General features: G+C 41.7%; 1 protein-coding gene across 18 annotated transcripts in view; it reads right to left on the reverse strand.

The window, feature by feature from the left end:
* Positions 1–13,776, reverse strand: part of LOC149748030 (uncharacterized) — a 218,059-nt gene that overhangs the window by 25,811 nt on the left and 178,472 nt on the right. For 11 of the 18 annotated variants that reach the window (XM_089921025.1, XM_089921026.1, XM_089921030.1 and 8 more), the window contains 3 exons: positions 10,965–11,119; positions 6,822–6,940; positions 5,133–5,372 (listed from right to left, as the gene is read on the reverse strand). The gene's annotated coding sequence lies outside the window, so the exon portion shown is untranslated. The remainder of the gene's footprint in view (positions 1–5,132; positions 5,373–6,821; positions 6,941–10,964; positions 11,120–13,776) is intronic. The other 7 variants (XM_089921032.1, XM_089921028.1, XM_089921029.1 and 4 more) reach the window with 4 other exon arrangements.

Below are 13,776 nucleotides of genomic sequence, written 5' to 3' on the forward strand. Positions count from 1 at the left end.
GAGGTAGTGGTGGATAGATTCTCTAAGTAGGGAATGTGGAAGGGAAGGAAATTATATCTTCAGTTAAACCTCTTTGTCTCATTTGATCCCCATATTTCTGACAGATAGAAATGATTCTCATCTCCCATTTAACGTAACTATGGATCTTGAAGAATGCACTGTTATCCATTAATGAAGAAGTGAGCACGAATGAGAATTCTATTAGGAAAAGTTCAACAGAAAACACAGTTGGAGAATGGTGGACCCTGTGCTCCTGGCATCCGTGTGGCTTATCAGCCACTGCGGTGGTTTTGGCAGTAGTCGAGGTGGCTGAAAATCTGATTTTTTTCTTCAAGTGACAGTATTATAGTACTATCATTTTTCATACGATGCATTTTATTTATTATTTTATTATCATTTTTTAATTGTGCTAAAATTGGCATATAATATTTTACTGCAGATAAGCAATGCCAATCTGTCCGGAGGAGAAGAGAGAATCAAAAATAAAATTGAATCTGACAAAAAACTTTATAAGTTTGAGTAGTAAATGCTGCCAACTGAATAGTTGTATTTTGTATTATTTTAACAAAATAAAAGTATTTTGTTAAAAGTTCCCCATTTGGGCCTTCTGTGAGCACGGATGGCTGAATCTCGGATTTATAGCTCATTCTTCCACAAACTTGGACTATTCTGTCCTTTGTTTCCCATATCCCACCAGTCTTGGGCTGGGGAGAGGGAAGCAAAAAGTTCATTGTATTTCTTTGTCTCTGATGTGACCTGTTGTGCAGGACTCACCCCCCACCCCCAATCTCACCCCTCTTAAATTCAATCTTAAATAGTTCTCAGAGTCCCTGAGGGTATGCCATTCATGCAAAGTGGTCGTCCTTAGTTGTGGTGTGACAGCTGCCATTCTCCTTTTCTCTTTTGTGGTACCTTGGTGAGTTATCTTGGTCACTACCACTGCCAAATTTAATGGCTCGCCCACTGATACCACAGACGGCCACTGAAGGTTCTGCTGTTACTGGCCATCAGTGTCTGCACCTCAACAGCCTCTGCCAAGCCTGTGTTGAGAGCTCTGTCTGCCACCACTGCCACCGGACTGCTTGTCTTCCATAGAACCTGTGCTGAGGTAGCTTTTTTTGGGCAGTCTCCTCTTCTGAGAACTCAGCCTTGACTGAATCACATGGCTCAGGGGATGATCTGAAAGATGGACTTTATTAAAAACACTTCCTAGGAGGCTACTTTTCATCCTAGAACCAAACTTGTGGATCTCTACTTGCTTTCCCTGGGATGAGCCCCTTTGTGTCTCATTTAAAAGACCCTGGGCACTCACTCCATGGCCAGAGGTGCTTGAATCATAGGTGAATGTAGATTTCAGAACAGAATGTAAATAAATATATGCGAATGTATGGGCACCTTCTGACAGACTTTCAGAAGTCTGTTATTGAATACTGCTATATATATATATATATAATCCTACCTCTGAGGTAGAGTAAAATCAACTCATGTAGAAGCTTTTTGGAAGTGCAAATGTGTCCCGGAAGACACACAGCTCTCCCATGTTCTGGGCCCGGGAGGATCTCGATAGCCAAGTCCTCCCAGGCAACTCTCCATGCCTTAAACCAGATAATCGCTGCTCAAGGAGAGGGTGCCACTGGCCCTGCCAATGTGCTAGCTTCCATTTTCTTTTGTGGTAAGAGCTAAAACAAACAATTTGGAATTGTATAACTCGTGAGGAGCACATAATCCCAACTGGGATATTCTCCAGTTGAGACTTTCTCCAATTGGGAGATTTTTTCCCTCTCCTGATCCACTTCTATTCAGCAGAGATCTCCAGCCTTTGAAGTTTTAGAACAATGCACAATTATTTAAGTCTGTGCACTAATACTTCATTAATGCATTTTAGTTTGTCATTCATGTCTTAGTCATAGACTTTCTGGAAAAGACTGTTTCTTAAACCAAATTTAGGACATCTAAATTTTGCACTTTTGAAATGCAAAAAAAAAAAATTTGTCAATAGTGATTTACAAGTGGAATCATTCCACTTCCATTATGACATTTTTGACAGATTATATATATTAAAGTTTGTGTGCTCACTTGGTTGATCTTTGACCAGGGAAATGGAAGATGGAGAAGAATGATAACAGTGATGATTAAAGAAGTAACAGTGATGCCTGTGTGCATCTATACATATAAAATGGAGTTAAGCTAGTGCAAGGGAGGAAAAAAAGTTTTTCTTGACGCTTTTAGGGTCCCTGGCCGAGTCTGAAAATTAAACCGACAAAGACAGATAAAGAGGAGAAAAGCATACAAATGTATTTAGTATACATTTTACATGATATGGGAGCCTTCATAAGGAAATGACCTGAAGAAATAGTTAAACCTGAGTATTTTTTTTTTTTTTTTTTTTTTTTGCGGTACGCGGGCCTCTCACTGTTGTGGCCTCTCCTGTTGCGGAGCACAGGCTCCGGACGCGCAGGCTCAGCGGCCATGGCTCACGAGCCCAGCCGCTCCATGGCATGCGGGATCTTCCCGGACCAGGGCATGAACCCGTGTCCCCTGCATCAGCAGGCAGACTCTCAACCACTGCGCCACCAGGGAAGCCCAAACCTAAGTATTTTTATGCTGGGTTTGATGAAGAGTGAACAGCTGAAGAGAAATATTTTAGGTCAAAGAACATGAGGTAATTGTAGTAAACTGGGGGAAACTTCGTGAGACCTGTTTGTTCAGATTCTTCTGGTGGTGTCACTTTGTTTTCTGAGATAAGGACACTCCTTTCCTTAGGGTGTAGGGAGAGCGCCTCTCACATGGGGTTCTTGTGCCAGTGTTTCAGAGGAGAAAGAAGGACAGTGGCGGAGTGGGGAGAAGTCCTGTTTTCTCAAACTCCTTCAGCTTAAAATATTCAATATCCCAAAGTGCTATGTTTTGGGGTAGCATATCCTGAAGCCCCTAACTAGTCAAACATCAGGGAGTCCTTACATTCTATCTATCCAACCCCCGGTGTCCTAGCAGTTTCACAATTAAAGATCTCTTAACAGGTAAGGGGGCTGATAGAGTTTTCAATCCAGTTTAACATGTTCAACCCTGTTACATGTCTCCCATACACAACAGGGATCTAATAAAAGACAAATTTATGACAAGAAGCCCTCCCACTCTGAGCTGCTTCCTTTAGCTGCTGCTCTCAGGGGCTCTGAGCAGGAAAGATTAGCACCCACTTCTACTACTCCCCTTCAGTCTCATATTTAACAACCTTTCCCAGGGCTGAGACAGTTATGAATATGTGGGTTTGCATTTTATTGGTTCTCCTAACTCAAAAATGGCCAAGGATTTTACAAGGCAATGCCTCTCTCAGGTGGTCCTTTCCTGAGCAGATGGAACTGCTCTCTAGGAATAACCTGCTTGGTCATATGGGTGGCAACTGTAGCCCCACACTGGGCACACTCATCAGGGCCCAGGAAAGGAGGATGTAGAAGCCTTTGAGAAGACCCAGTCCTTGAAATTTGGCCGTATTATATTTCATTGGTGGTATATGTAAGGAAAACAGAGCCCCAAATTGCAACAGGCTACACTTATTTGGTGCCTTAGAGCAGAGCTTCTCAAATTTAATGTGCTTATGACTAACCTGGGGAGCCTGTTGAAGTACAGATTCTGACTCAGTAGATCTGGGGTCGGGGCCTGAGATCTGCCTTTCTAACAAACTCCTGAGTGATGCTGAAGCTGCCGGTCTGTGGCACCACTTTGAGTAGCAAGTCTTTAAAGTTTGCCACGTATTCTCCTTGTCATCCCATTCAATCCTCATGACAAGCCTGTGAGGTACTTGACACATCCCCATTTTACAGAAGTGGAGGCAGGTTCAATGAGGTAAACAGACTTGCCCAGGGTTGTACAGCCATTCAATCATCGAAAGCCAAGTCCTGTGCTTTTCTTCCCACATGACTGGGGCTCCTCTGCATACCTCAGCTCTTGGCCCGTAAGGTTGCTTAGGGAAATTACAGATCAAGTCTTCCCATTTCAGAGAGCTGGTTGAGCAGTACACACACAGCTATGTATAATCCCAGTCCTTGTATCCTGTTAGATCTGCTCCTTTATGTTGCCTGTTAGCATGTTTTGGTTGGCGATTCTATCATCCAACATACTTGCTATCCCTGTTCACTTTATACTGTATCCACAGGTAGGTACAAAATTCCTGATTTCTCATATTTGGATTATAAATAGGCTTTTCAGCGATGTTTGGAGGATCAAGTATTGATGGGTACATGGAGGAGAAGTAATAACAGGCATATACATAGAATTGCAAGAAGAGATTAAACATCTTCCCATTGATGATAACAATTGACAAAATGAGAATAATAATAATATAAGCTAGAAGTTGACAAAAGCAAAGTGGGTAAGCACATGGGCTTTTTTTTTTTTTTTTTTTTTAAAGCACATGGGCTTTGAATCTTGCTTCTGCCTCTTACCAAATGAATAAATTTGGACCAGTTACTTAGCCTCTCTGTGCTTTGATTTCCTTGTATGTTAAAAGGAGATATGGTTTTTTTGACAACTAAAGGATTTAATTAATTCACAACAGTGCCCAGCACACAGTAATTGCTCCGTAAATAACAGTAGGCATCATTATTACCAATATACCAACCTCCTTATTTTTACTATAGAGCAGAAGAGGCCCAAAAAGCTTAAGTGACTTCAACATTTATTAACAAACAATTATGGAGCTTTTGCTTTGTAGCGGACATTTACTAGTTGGTAACTAGACTAATGTTATAAGTTGGGAAGTAGTGGAGCTGATAACTGAACACAGACCCTTTGATTTCTAGTCCATTATGATGAGTGTATGTTCAACACACTTGCTGCCACTCTGGGTTTGTAATGGTTCCTTGATATTTCAAACAGTTCCACAGGCAGCAGTGACAGCAGTAGCCACCAAACTGTATCTTCTGTCCCCATTTATCTTCTTGAGACAGAGGAGCCTGGGAGCGTGGACTGAAAGGCAGGGGGCCTGGAGCTGAGCCATAGGCGCTGCAGAGCTGGCGGATGGGGTGCCTGGCATGCAGGTTGGGAGTGCTCAAGCCCAGTGCCTGGTATTGTTCGCTCCAGGAATAACTTTTGAACCCCACCCAGAGATTGTTGGGTTTAGAATCGGCATCGTTTACCTGGCTGAAGGTAGTGCTCCTGGTGTCTCTCCCCAAGTACGGCAGGGAATCTGGTTACCCTGTGCTGAGAGGCAGGGCACCTCTTGCAGCTGACCCTCCTGCTGCTTTATGCAGTTCTCCGTTTCGACTGGATTTAAAAGCCTTTGTCACCAGGGCATCTCTGGTTCTGAGCTTTGGTAGTTTTGTTTGGAACAGCCTCTCCCCAGTGTTCAAGTTTCAGGTAAGGCCTCTGGTGTGTAACTAAAAGATAAGAACAAAGAGAAATAAAAATCTTTTATTACTTCTGTGAAACCAGGTATGTGCAAATAAACAACGAAGAAGTGCAACTGAATTCAAGAGAATTGTGTGAACTCCCAAGGGGCTATTACCCTTCTCTTCAAACCAAGAGTTGCTATTTCACTACTTTGTTTTCCTCTTCCTTTAGAATGTAAATTTATGGTCACCAGTGGCAATTGGAAGGGTACGTTCCTTTAAAAACAGCCTCTTACTGCCAATATTTGTCTCATTGCAAATTATTTCAACGTTAGCAAATAATTCCTTCAACAAAACTACCAAACCAATAATATCTCCTGTATATGAAGGCTGTGTGTGCAGAAAACCCAAGAATGTTGAAAACAGACCTTCATAGAGACTCTAGCCCAGGGGAATTCACTGTCCCAGTTACAGTGTTTTTGGATTGCAAGGCATAGAGGGCTCCAAATTGTGGAGTGTGCAAGCTGGGAGATGCTGTGGTCCTTTGCCTTTACACAGGGAATGAGAAGTTAGTAATGCTGACTTCCCAATGCATTTGTGATTTCTGGAATTGGACAAAGTTCAATTATTTTAAATGTTGTTTTATCACAGTAATACATGAATGTGATTTCAGAAGTTGAATGGGACTAGTAAGCTTACTGCTGGAGATACATTTCTCTCACGCATACACATTTCACACTCCAAAGGCAACTATTTTCTATTCTTTAAGCTCTTTATTCTTGAACTGGGTCCATTTTTCTAAATAATACACACACGCTGCTATCGTTCATCAATTTAGACATTAAAGTGTATGAGGATTCTAGCTCTCTTACCTTCTACCCCATCCTGCAATATATCAAAGTTTTATAGCAATTCAGATTCTGGGTTTTCATTATTTTGCATGGAAATATCATTCATTGCCAAGCCCAGAAGTATGATTATATTTTCCGTAAATGTTGTTACTGTTGTTCTTTTCTGGGCTCAGTTTTCTGCAGCTGTTGGGACATTTTTCATCAAACACTCTCTCCCCCTTCAATGACCAGAATTTGCTGGGTTTTGTGGTCGACAGACCTCTCCACTGCCAGCATCTCTTCTGTCAGCACATTCATCTAGATTGATTCCCTCTGGCTTCCGCCCAACCTCCCTGAACAGCAAGATGTGAGGCCCCACAATGGCCTAAGATTCGTAAGTAGGCAAGAAGAGAGGACAATGTAAATAAAGGGAGGAGGCAATCTTGAGCATGCAACTGTCTAGAAAGAGTTTTCTGAGCTCTTTAGATGCTGCGAGCTATAAAATCTTACCATAGTGTAAATGTGGACACTGAGTCAGGGGACAGCTTTAGAATCAAGTGGGGGTTGTCTGTTCTCTTCATAAATATGCCGTGTACGTTTGGACGGCCTGAAAATCGATTACATTCAGAAACACATCATCTGGCTCACAAAACTTGGACTCACTCACCCCATGTTTAACCATCAGGTCCCCTTTGACTGTGTCTTCCTACTTCTCCTTTTCTCATCACTAGTTGAGGAAAGTCAAGCATCTGCCAGCACTTACATTCCAGCCTCTATCACAGATCCCTAGAAGTACCAAGCACAAAGGGAATCAGTGCCTGTGCAACCACACACAGGCATGCACATACGTACACACATCCCCAGATATAACAAAGGGATCAAAACGTGTGCATGTATGTACGCACACACACGTATACACACACATATTGATCTGCTCTGGGTTTTTAATTCTCTGTGATTCTTGTAAGACCTTGAACACAGACATCAGAACACCTTTTAAACTCTGAGATGGAGACAACATGTGACATATTTGCCAGACTTTATGTGTATTCCTGTCTATGAGGATGAGAACCACTCCGGAATGTCTGTTTCTTTCTGGCTAGAGAAATAGAAAAGGTAATAAATGGATAGAGGCATTGGCAGGGAAGGGATGATGGAAAGCTTGAAGACCAATTCTGTTGCATTTTTGCTTTCAAACCCAGGATACAGGAAAACATCATCTAAATAACCAATGCAAGTTATTCCAGATTATAAGCCAAGGACATGACAAGAAAAATTCTGGTAAGTAGTTTTAATAAAAACTGAAAATTTCCCATGTCCTTGCTAGGGATGGAAATAACTCTCAAAAGATTTATATAGTTTTCAGTCTTCTCATGGCCAAGGGAGACTCCTACACTTTCTTCCAGGCTTGTTACTGGTATTTAGTCCACTACAGTATCAACTGAGATTTTCCTTCTGAAAATTTCACGTTAAAAGGCATAAATTCCAAGTGGGAAAAACAAAGCCTAAAAGTGCATTCAAACCTTGTCTAAAAGGAAAAGAAATGTTTGATTAATTGTTGGAATATATGCGAAGGTAGGATTTGTGGTCCATAAACCAAATGGGGTGGTCTGCAGATGATCTAAAGACAGAAAAATTGTCAGTGAGTCTTTAGCATTGTTCTTAGGAGAAGCTGCTAAGAAGCTGGCACTATAAGAATTGGGGCCACGTAGCAGGTGTATCCCCAAACCCGGAGATGGATCTCAGAGGATATTAACCTGAAGCCCGGGCCTTGCTCTTGACTCCCGTTCCTCTGACTCCACATTTGATAAGAACACATTTGATTATAATCTGGCTTTCCGTATAGAGTTTCCTATAGGGAATGAATACTTGATCAAATGGCATGAACATCCCAGTTGGCCTGTCAACTTTGGTTCTCGTTGCAAAAAAACTGGCCATCGGTTTGTGCACCACTTGCTTGAGAGGTGGGTTTTGTTTTTTTTTTTAAATATATCTTCATTGGAGTATAATTGCTTTACAATGGTGTGTTAGTTTCTGTTGTACAACAAAGTGAATCAGCTGTAAGTACACATATATCCCCACATCACCTCCCTCTTGAGCCTCCCTCCCATCCTCCCTATCTCAACCCTCTAGGTCGTCACGAGTGGTGGGTTTTGCATAAGCCTGACTTCTAGAGAGCTAGCATGTTATGGTATAAAATCAGATTCATTAACCTGCAAATTTGAGGTGATCCAACTAATTCACTCCTGTCTCCCCCTACAGTCCTGTTCCTGCCATTTGCAGAGCCCAGGGCAAAAGTACAAATGGAGGACTCAAGCCTGTCTTACCCCACTTTTCTTCCCACCAACAGCTCTAACCATCACAACAGGAGGGTGGGGGGTAGTTAGGGGGGCCTATGTGAGCATCCATAGGGACACCCCAGTCATCAAGTCCAAGATCTGTCCCTGTCCCTGCCTACCCAGTAGCCACTGCTTGGCCATTTCTGGAGCCCAGGGGTGTGGATATGGCAATGGCTATCTTTGGGAGAACAGACTCAAGGAAGAGTCTGGCATTTGCTATAGGCCATTTGGCGAGGATGTTCTGGGGCTGAGGGCTGACCTCAGGGCAGACACATCTCCTTGGCTTCATGGACACCCTCACTATGTGGAGAGGGGTTTGCCCAGAGGAAGACCAGAGTGGGGCCCAGGCCATTTGACAGAGTTGCCCAGTTCTAAGGGTGACACTGCCCGCATGACCAACCTTTCTCTACTTTTAGGACATTCAGGAGTGACCGTATTACCTCTTGGGAGGACCTCTCTATCTCAGCTCTCTAAAACTGCAAGACTTCCGAATAGAATGTTATGTGCCAACTTGTGATCCAAGGGGTATCTGACGCCAAGTCTGTGGGCCATAAACAAAGCCGTATACTGTTTGAAATTGCTCTTCAGAGAACTGGAAGTAACTTTGGGGTTCTCTATTAACATTTATAGAGGTTCCTCAGGCAATTAGACTGAATTCTGACCTATGTAGAAATGAAGGCCAGGGTCACAGCCTCATCTCTCTTAATTACAGGGTCAAGGACAGGAGACTTGACTTAACTGCTAATGGAAATCCTTAAACTGAATGAACCCGAAACGCTTGGCCCAGGGAAATTAGCACATAGTGTTAGCAAATGACATTCAAATTGTTTTAAAATAATCTAATCTTCCAGAGCTCTGTGCTTGGCTGATGGAAACAAAAATTTGAAAGGAACAACCTGGAACTTACTGGCTTATAAATGTGCTTTGGGGCAGAATGATTGCAAAAGTGATCACATTTTGTTCCAAGAGATTTCACTGCTTTTTCACAAACACTCTATCCAATCTTGCTTATAGAACAAAACCACAGAGCTGCATTAAGAGTGGAGCAGAAAAGGATTTTAACCTACTCAGCCAGCTGGTCTATCACCTAGATTATACGGGGTGAGGAGGAAGAGAAAGATGTAAACATAATGTGACACACAGAGCAATTTCATGTGATTACCTGATAGAAGATGCCTTAAAGGTAAATGGATGGGAAATCAATATTTACAAAGTTCAGGGTGGGATGACCAGTTGGTCGTTTCTGATAATATTGATATAGCTAAGGAGCTGTGGCCAGGAGAAGACTGGCCTCATTGGCTGTTCATATAATTTTATTTTATTTTTTTATTTCACGTCAATCATTCATCCAGCAAATATTTAAGTACCGGCCAAATGCAAGGCATTGTTCAACATGAAAGCATTTCTATAGATTCTTTTCCTTTGTTTCCTTTCTTATGTTTTCTTCTACTTTCCATCTTTATTCCATCACTAGGGAGGTAGTATAACAAAATAATTAGTCATGCAGGCCATGTAACCTACAGGAAGTTATTTCACATCTCTGAATCTTGTCTTCCTCATCTGGGATAAATAAATAGGGATAGTGAAAGTGCTTAGCTTACATTGGTGGCTCAGCACACTCTAAGCTCCCAATAAAAGTTAAATATGAAAAAAGGTTAGGAAAGAGATCATGATAATTTGCTTTATAGGTTGCTGAAGCTAACTTAGAGGCCACTTTTAGGAAAGAGTAGCATTAGCCAGAAATGAATCAAGGATGATACTTGTGACTTCCAATGTTTTATATTTCTTGAGCATAAAGAAACCACCAACATTAACTGAGCATATACCTTTTCAGGATATAAACAAAACTTTTTGAATATGTGATATTGGTTGGGGAGAAAACCAAAAACTTTTCCTCTACCCTCTTAGGTTTGGTGGCTGAGGCCTTGAAAAAGAAACTGACAAAAGACAGATTATCAGAAGAAGAAGGTTTATTTTATATCAATAGGGGAAGTCTCACAGAAATGAAGCGAAAACTCCAAAGAGGCAGATAGACCTGGAGGCTTATGTACCATTTTAACAAAGAGTGATAAATGTGGAGACATGACAAAAGAAAAAGGATCTGAGCTTCCAGGAGTAGTAAATTATGGGAAGGTAAATATATGAGAAAGCTAATGGAAGATGAGGGTTGTTCATTTTTGTAAGGCAGATTCCTCTCAGTGCCATCTCTGGGCTAAGGGTCTAGAGTTGTCTCCAGTGACTAAGAATCACTCTACCCTTCCTGGTACTAGAGTGTTGGGCAGGGAGGACATCTTCATGAAGGGAAATTTATGTCCTGCTTTTACACAAATAGGATGGAAGCTAGAGAGCTTTGTTCTGTGTCCGTTTCTCAGGTGCTTTCAGCTCAAAATAATCCTTATGCCAAAGTGGCATATTTGGGGTGGTGCAGTCTTATCCCCTTTATATTATAGGGGACAAGCCACTGTACTTACTCTCAGCTGTGATTCCATAGTGACCAATCATTCCTTCCTCCTTGGTTTGCCCACTGGAGATCAGAAACTGTGTTTGGCACTTGGCAGAGTCCTTGTGCATTTAAGTGGCTCCCTGTTTGTGGAATGAGAAAACTTTGGTAGATTGGTGCTCCTCTCTGTAGATGAAACAAAAAATACCACACAACTGGATAAAAACAATTCGGGCCATTAAAAAATCTTTAGGGTGGGCTAATCTGGCTTTATTAGATAATCAGTGTGTATGAAATGAGCAAAGAGAAACTAGTTACAGAATCCTGCCATGCACAGGGTTTCTTTGGTTGTTGTTGTTTTTGTTTTAACTCAACAAATGTAAATTCTCAAAGCCTAACTTCAACTCATCAAATTCAATTCTCAAGCAATTCGTTCTATTGTTTTGCCTGCAAATTTATCATGAGTCTTGATTACTTGGTCTGCCTTGCTACTAGAGGACCTCCAGAATTCATTGACAGGTCCTTTGGTTTTCCCACTGAATGGCTCTGAATGTGTTTCTTCTTGCAGGGGGTGGTGGAATTCTGGAACCATTTTGAGTTGGGAAACCACTTGTCAGTTGATGCCTGGTCAAATAGGTTCAGTCCCCACCCAACCCCATACCCATGTAAGGCCAAAGTAGCTTGAGGCTAGAGCAAGTATGAAGGTAAATTCAGACTATTGAATACATATACTCTAATACTGGGGTACAGAAACATATCAATTATTTATTTATTTATTTTATATATAATTCATTATAATATATATAAGTTATTATTTACTTATTTATTTATTATTTCCACACCAAACTCTCTCTCCTGTGGATAAAGTCTAGGCTCCTTTACACAAGAGGAAGTCTGGTGTAGTGGTTAAGAATGCAGTCCTGGAGACGGTCTGCCCAGCCATTGGTCTGCTACAGCCATCTTGCTACTAGGAGAAGGGGGTCTGCCTGAGGGTGAGGCCAACATGGCCAAAAGCAAAGCTAAGACAGAGCGAGAAACCAGGTCCTGGAAATGCTGTAGGGGAAAAACTATGCCACCCCCAAGTATGCCATTTTGGCATAAGGATTATTTTGAGCTGGAGGAAAATGAGAATCAACAGATGCCAAAAGAAGCCTTCCTGGAGCTTCTCTTATCTGCTAAAAGCAGAAACTTCTGAGAAATGAAGACTGCCGTAAATCTCCTCTTCTGGGGAAGTTTTATGGCCATGAAGAGATGGAAAGTTGGCTCCGAGATGGACCTACCCAAACAAACCTTCCTCCATTAGTTTTCCTATATTTACCTTCCCAGAGTTTGCTGCCCTTGGAAGCCTAAAACCTTTCCATTGTCTTGTCACTTCTCTACAAATGTATTGTTCTTTGTTAAGATGCTATGTAAGCCCCAAGTTCTAATCACCCCTTTGAGTTACTCATCACTGAGTCTTTTTCACGAAGTATATGCACACTGCACATATTAATAAACTCTGTTTTTCTCTTGTTAATCTTTCGTCAGTGAAATCTGCAGCGCTCCAGCTGGAGAACACAGGAGGGTAGAAGAAAAAGTTTTCTTTTCCTCCCCTACAATGCTATTAAAGAGCCCTGATCAAGCTGAGCTCAAAGCCAGAGCTATCCCTAGATTTTTCAAACATGTAAGCCAAAACCATTTTTGCTTTGCCTAAACTATTTTAGGTGGGGTTTTTCCATCATTCATATTCTCTTCTCCATCTATCAAAATTTTCCCCGGTATCCAAGCCCAGTTCAAACTCACGCTCTATGAAGCCTTCCTTGTTCCCTCCAGGCAGAATGGCGTCTGCCTGCCTCTCTCCCTCTTTTCTGTTCCTGTGTAATACTCAATTAACACTTCTCTTAATGCCCTTACCAATTATGCCATGGGCCGTTAAGTGCCTGAGAACTCTAAAGCTAGATTGCTTATGTTGCAGTCCTGGCTATAACACCTGCTAGCTGTGTCATATCTTCCCTAATAGAATATAAGGGGCTCAAGACAGAGATCTTGGCTTAAGCCATTTTCCTGTTGTGCCACCCATCTTGTTGTCCTATTCCCTTGAACAAGGCCTGTTTATAGACCTACCTATGAATCCTTGCATTGCCCTCCACCCGCTCTCTCAATTAGAAGACTGATGTTCCCTTGGTCTTCCTACTATGCTCAGTCTCCAGGTCTTTGCCAGGCCCTGAAAACATGTTAGAATCCGGGACTTCCTAAACCTTCTCCATTCTGTTGATGCCTGATCAAGGTTATGACATAAACGTACAATCTCACTGACTGTCTCTTCCTTTCTGGATTCTGGAAATGGCTGGTACTTAAAGACAGATAAATGTTGCTTCAGTGGTCTATCTTGACTGCAGTTGACTCATTCCCAGAAATACAAAGTAATTTCTAGTCCCTGGCTACTAATAAATGTCAGTTCCAGATCCGTACTGTCTTGCCTTTGCTTTCCTGAAAGGCAGTCTGAAGGGTTAACCGTTGACATAAACCCTTTATTCAAATGAACAGACTCCAAAGAGTTTGTGGAAAGAATATTAAATCCAGATGTTCTACTAAGATGTTGCCCTTGAGCTAATGGGAAAATAAAAACAACGTAATTTAATAGTGTCAAATGCATATAAACACAGAACAGAAAAGACTGAAGGCTTTTAGACAATGACCTCTGTTATGGTCCCATTTCTGTCACTTAATAAATAGATGACAGTGGGCAAATCACATAATTTCTGTGTCCCCTTCAGCAAAATGGGATTAATAATAAGCTATTTTACCTCTATTACTGAGATCATCACTGAGTTGTGATGATGACCAAATTGGCTGGTGTATAA

This window comes from Delphinapterus leucas, chromosome 11, assembly GCF_059928025.1.
Source record: "Delphinapterus leucas isolate spDelLeu-1000000601 "Yukka" chromosome 11, BTC_Dleu_Yukka2, whole genome shotgun sequence".
NCBI lineage: Eukaryota > Metazoa > Chordata > Mammalia > Artiodactyla > Monodontidae > Delphinapterus > Delphinapterus leucas.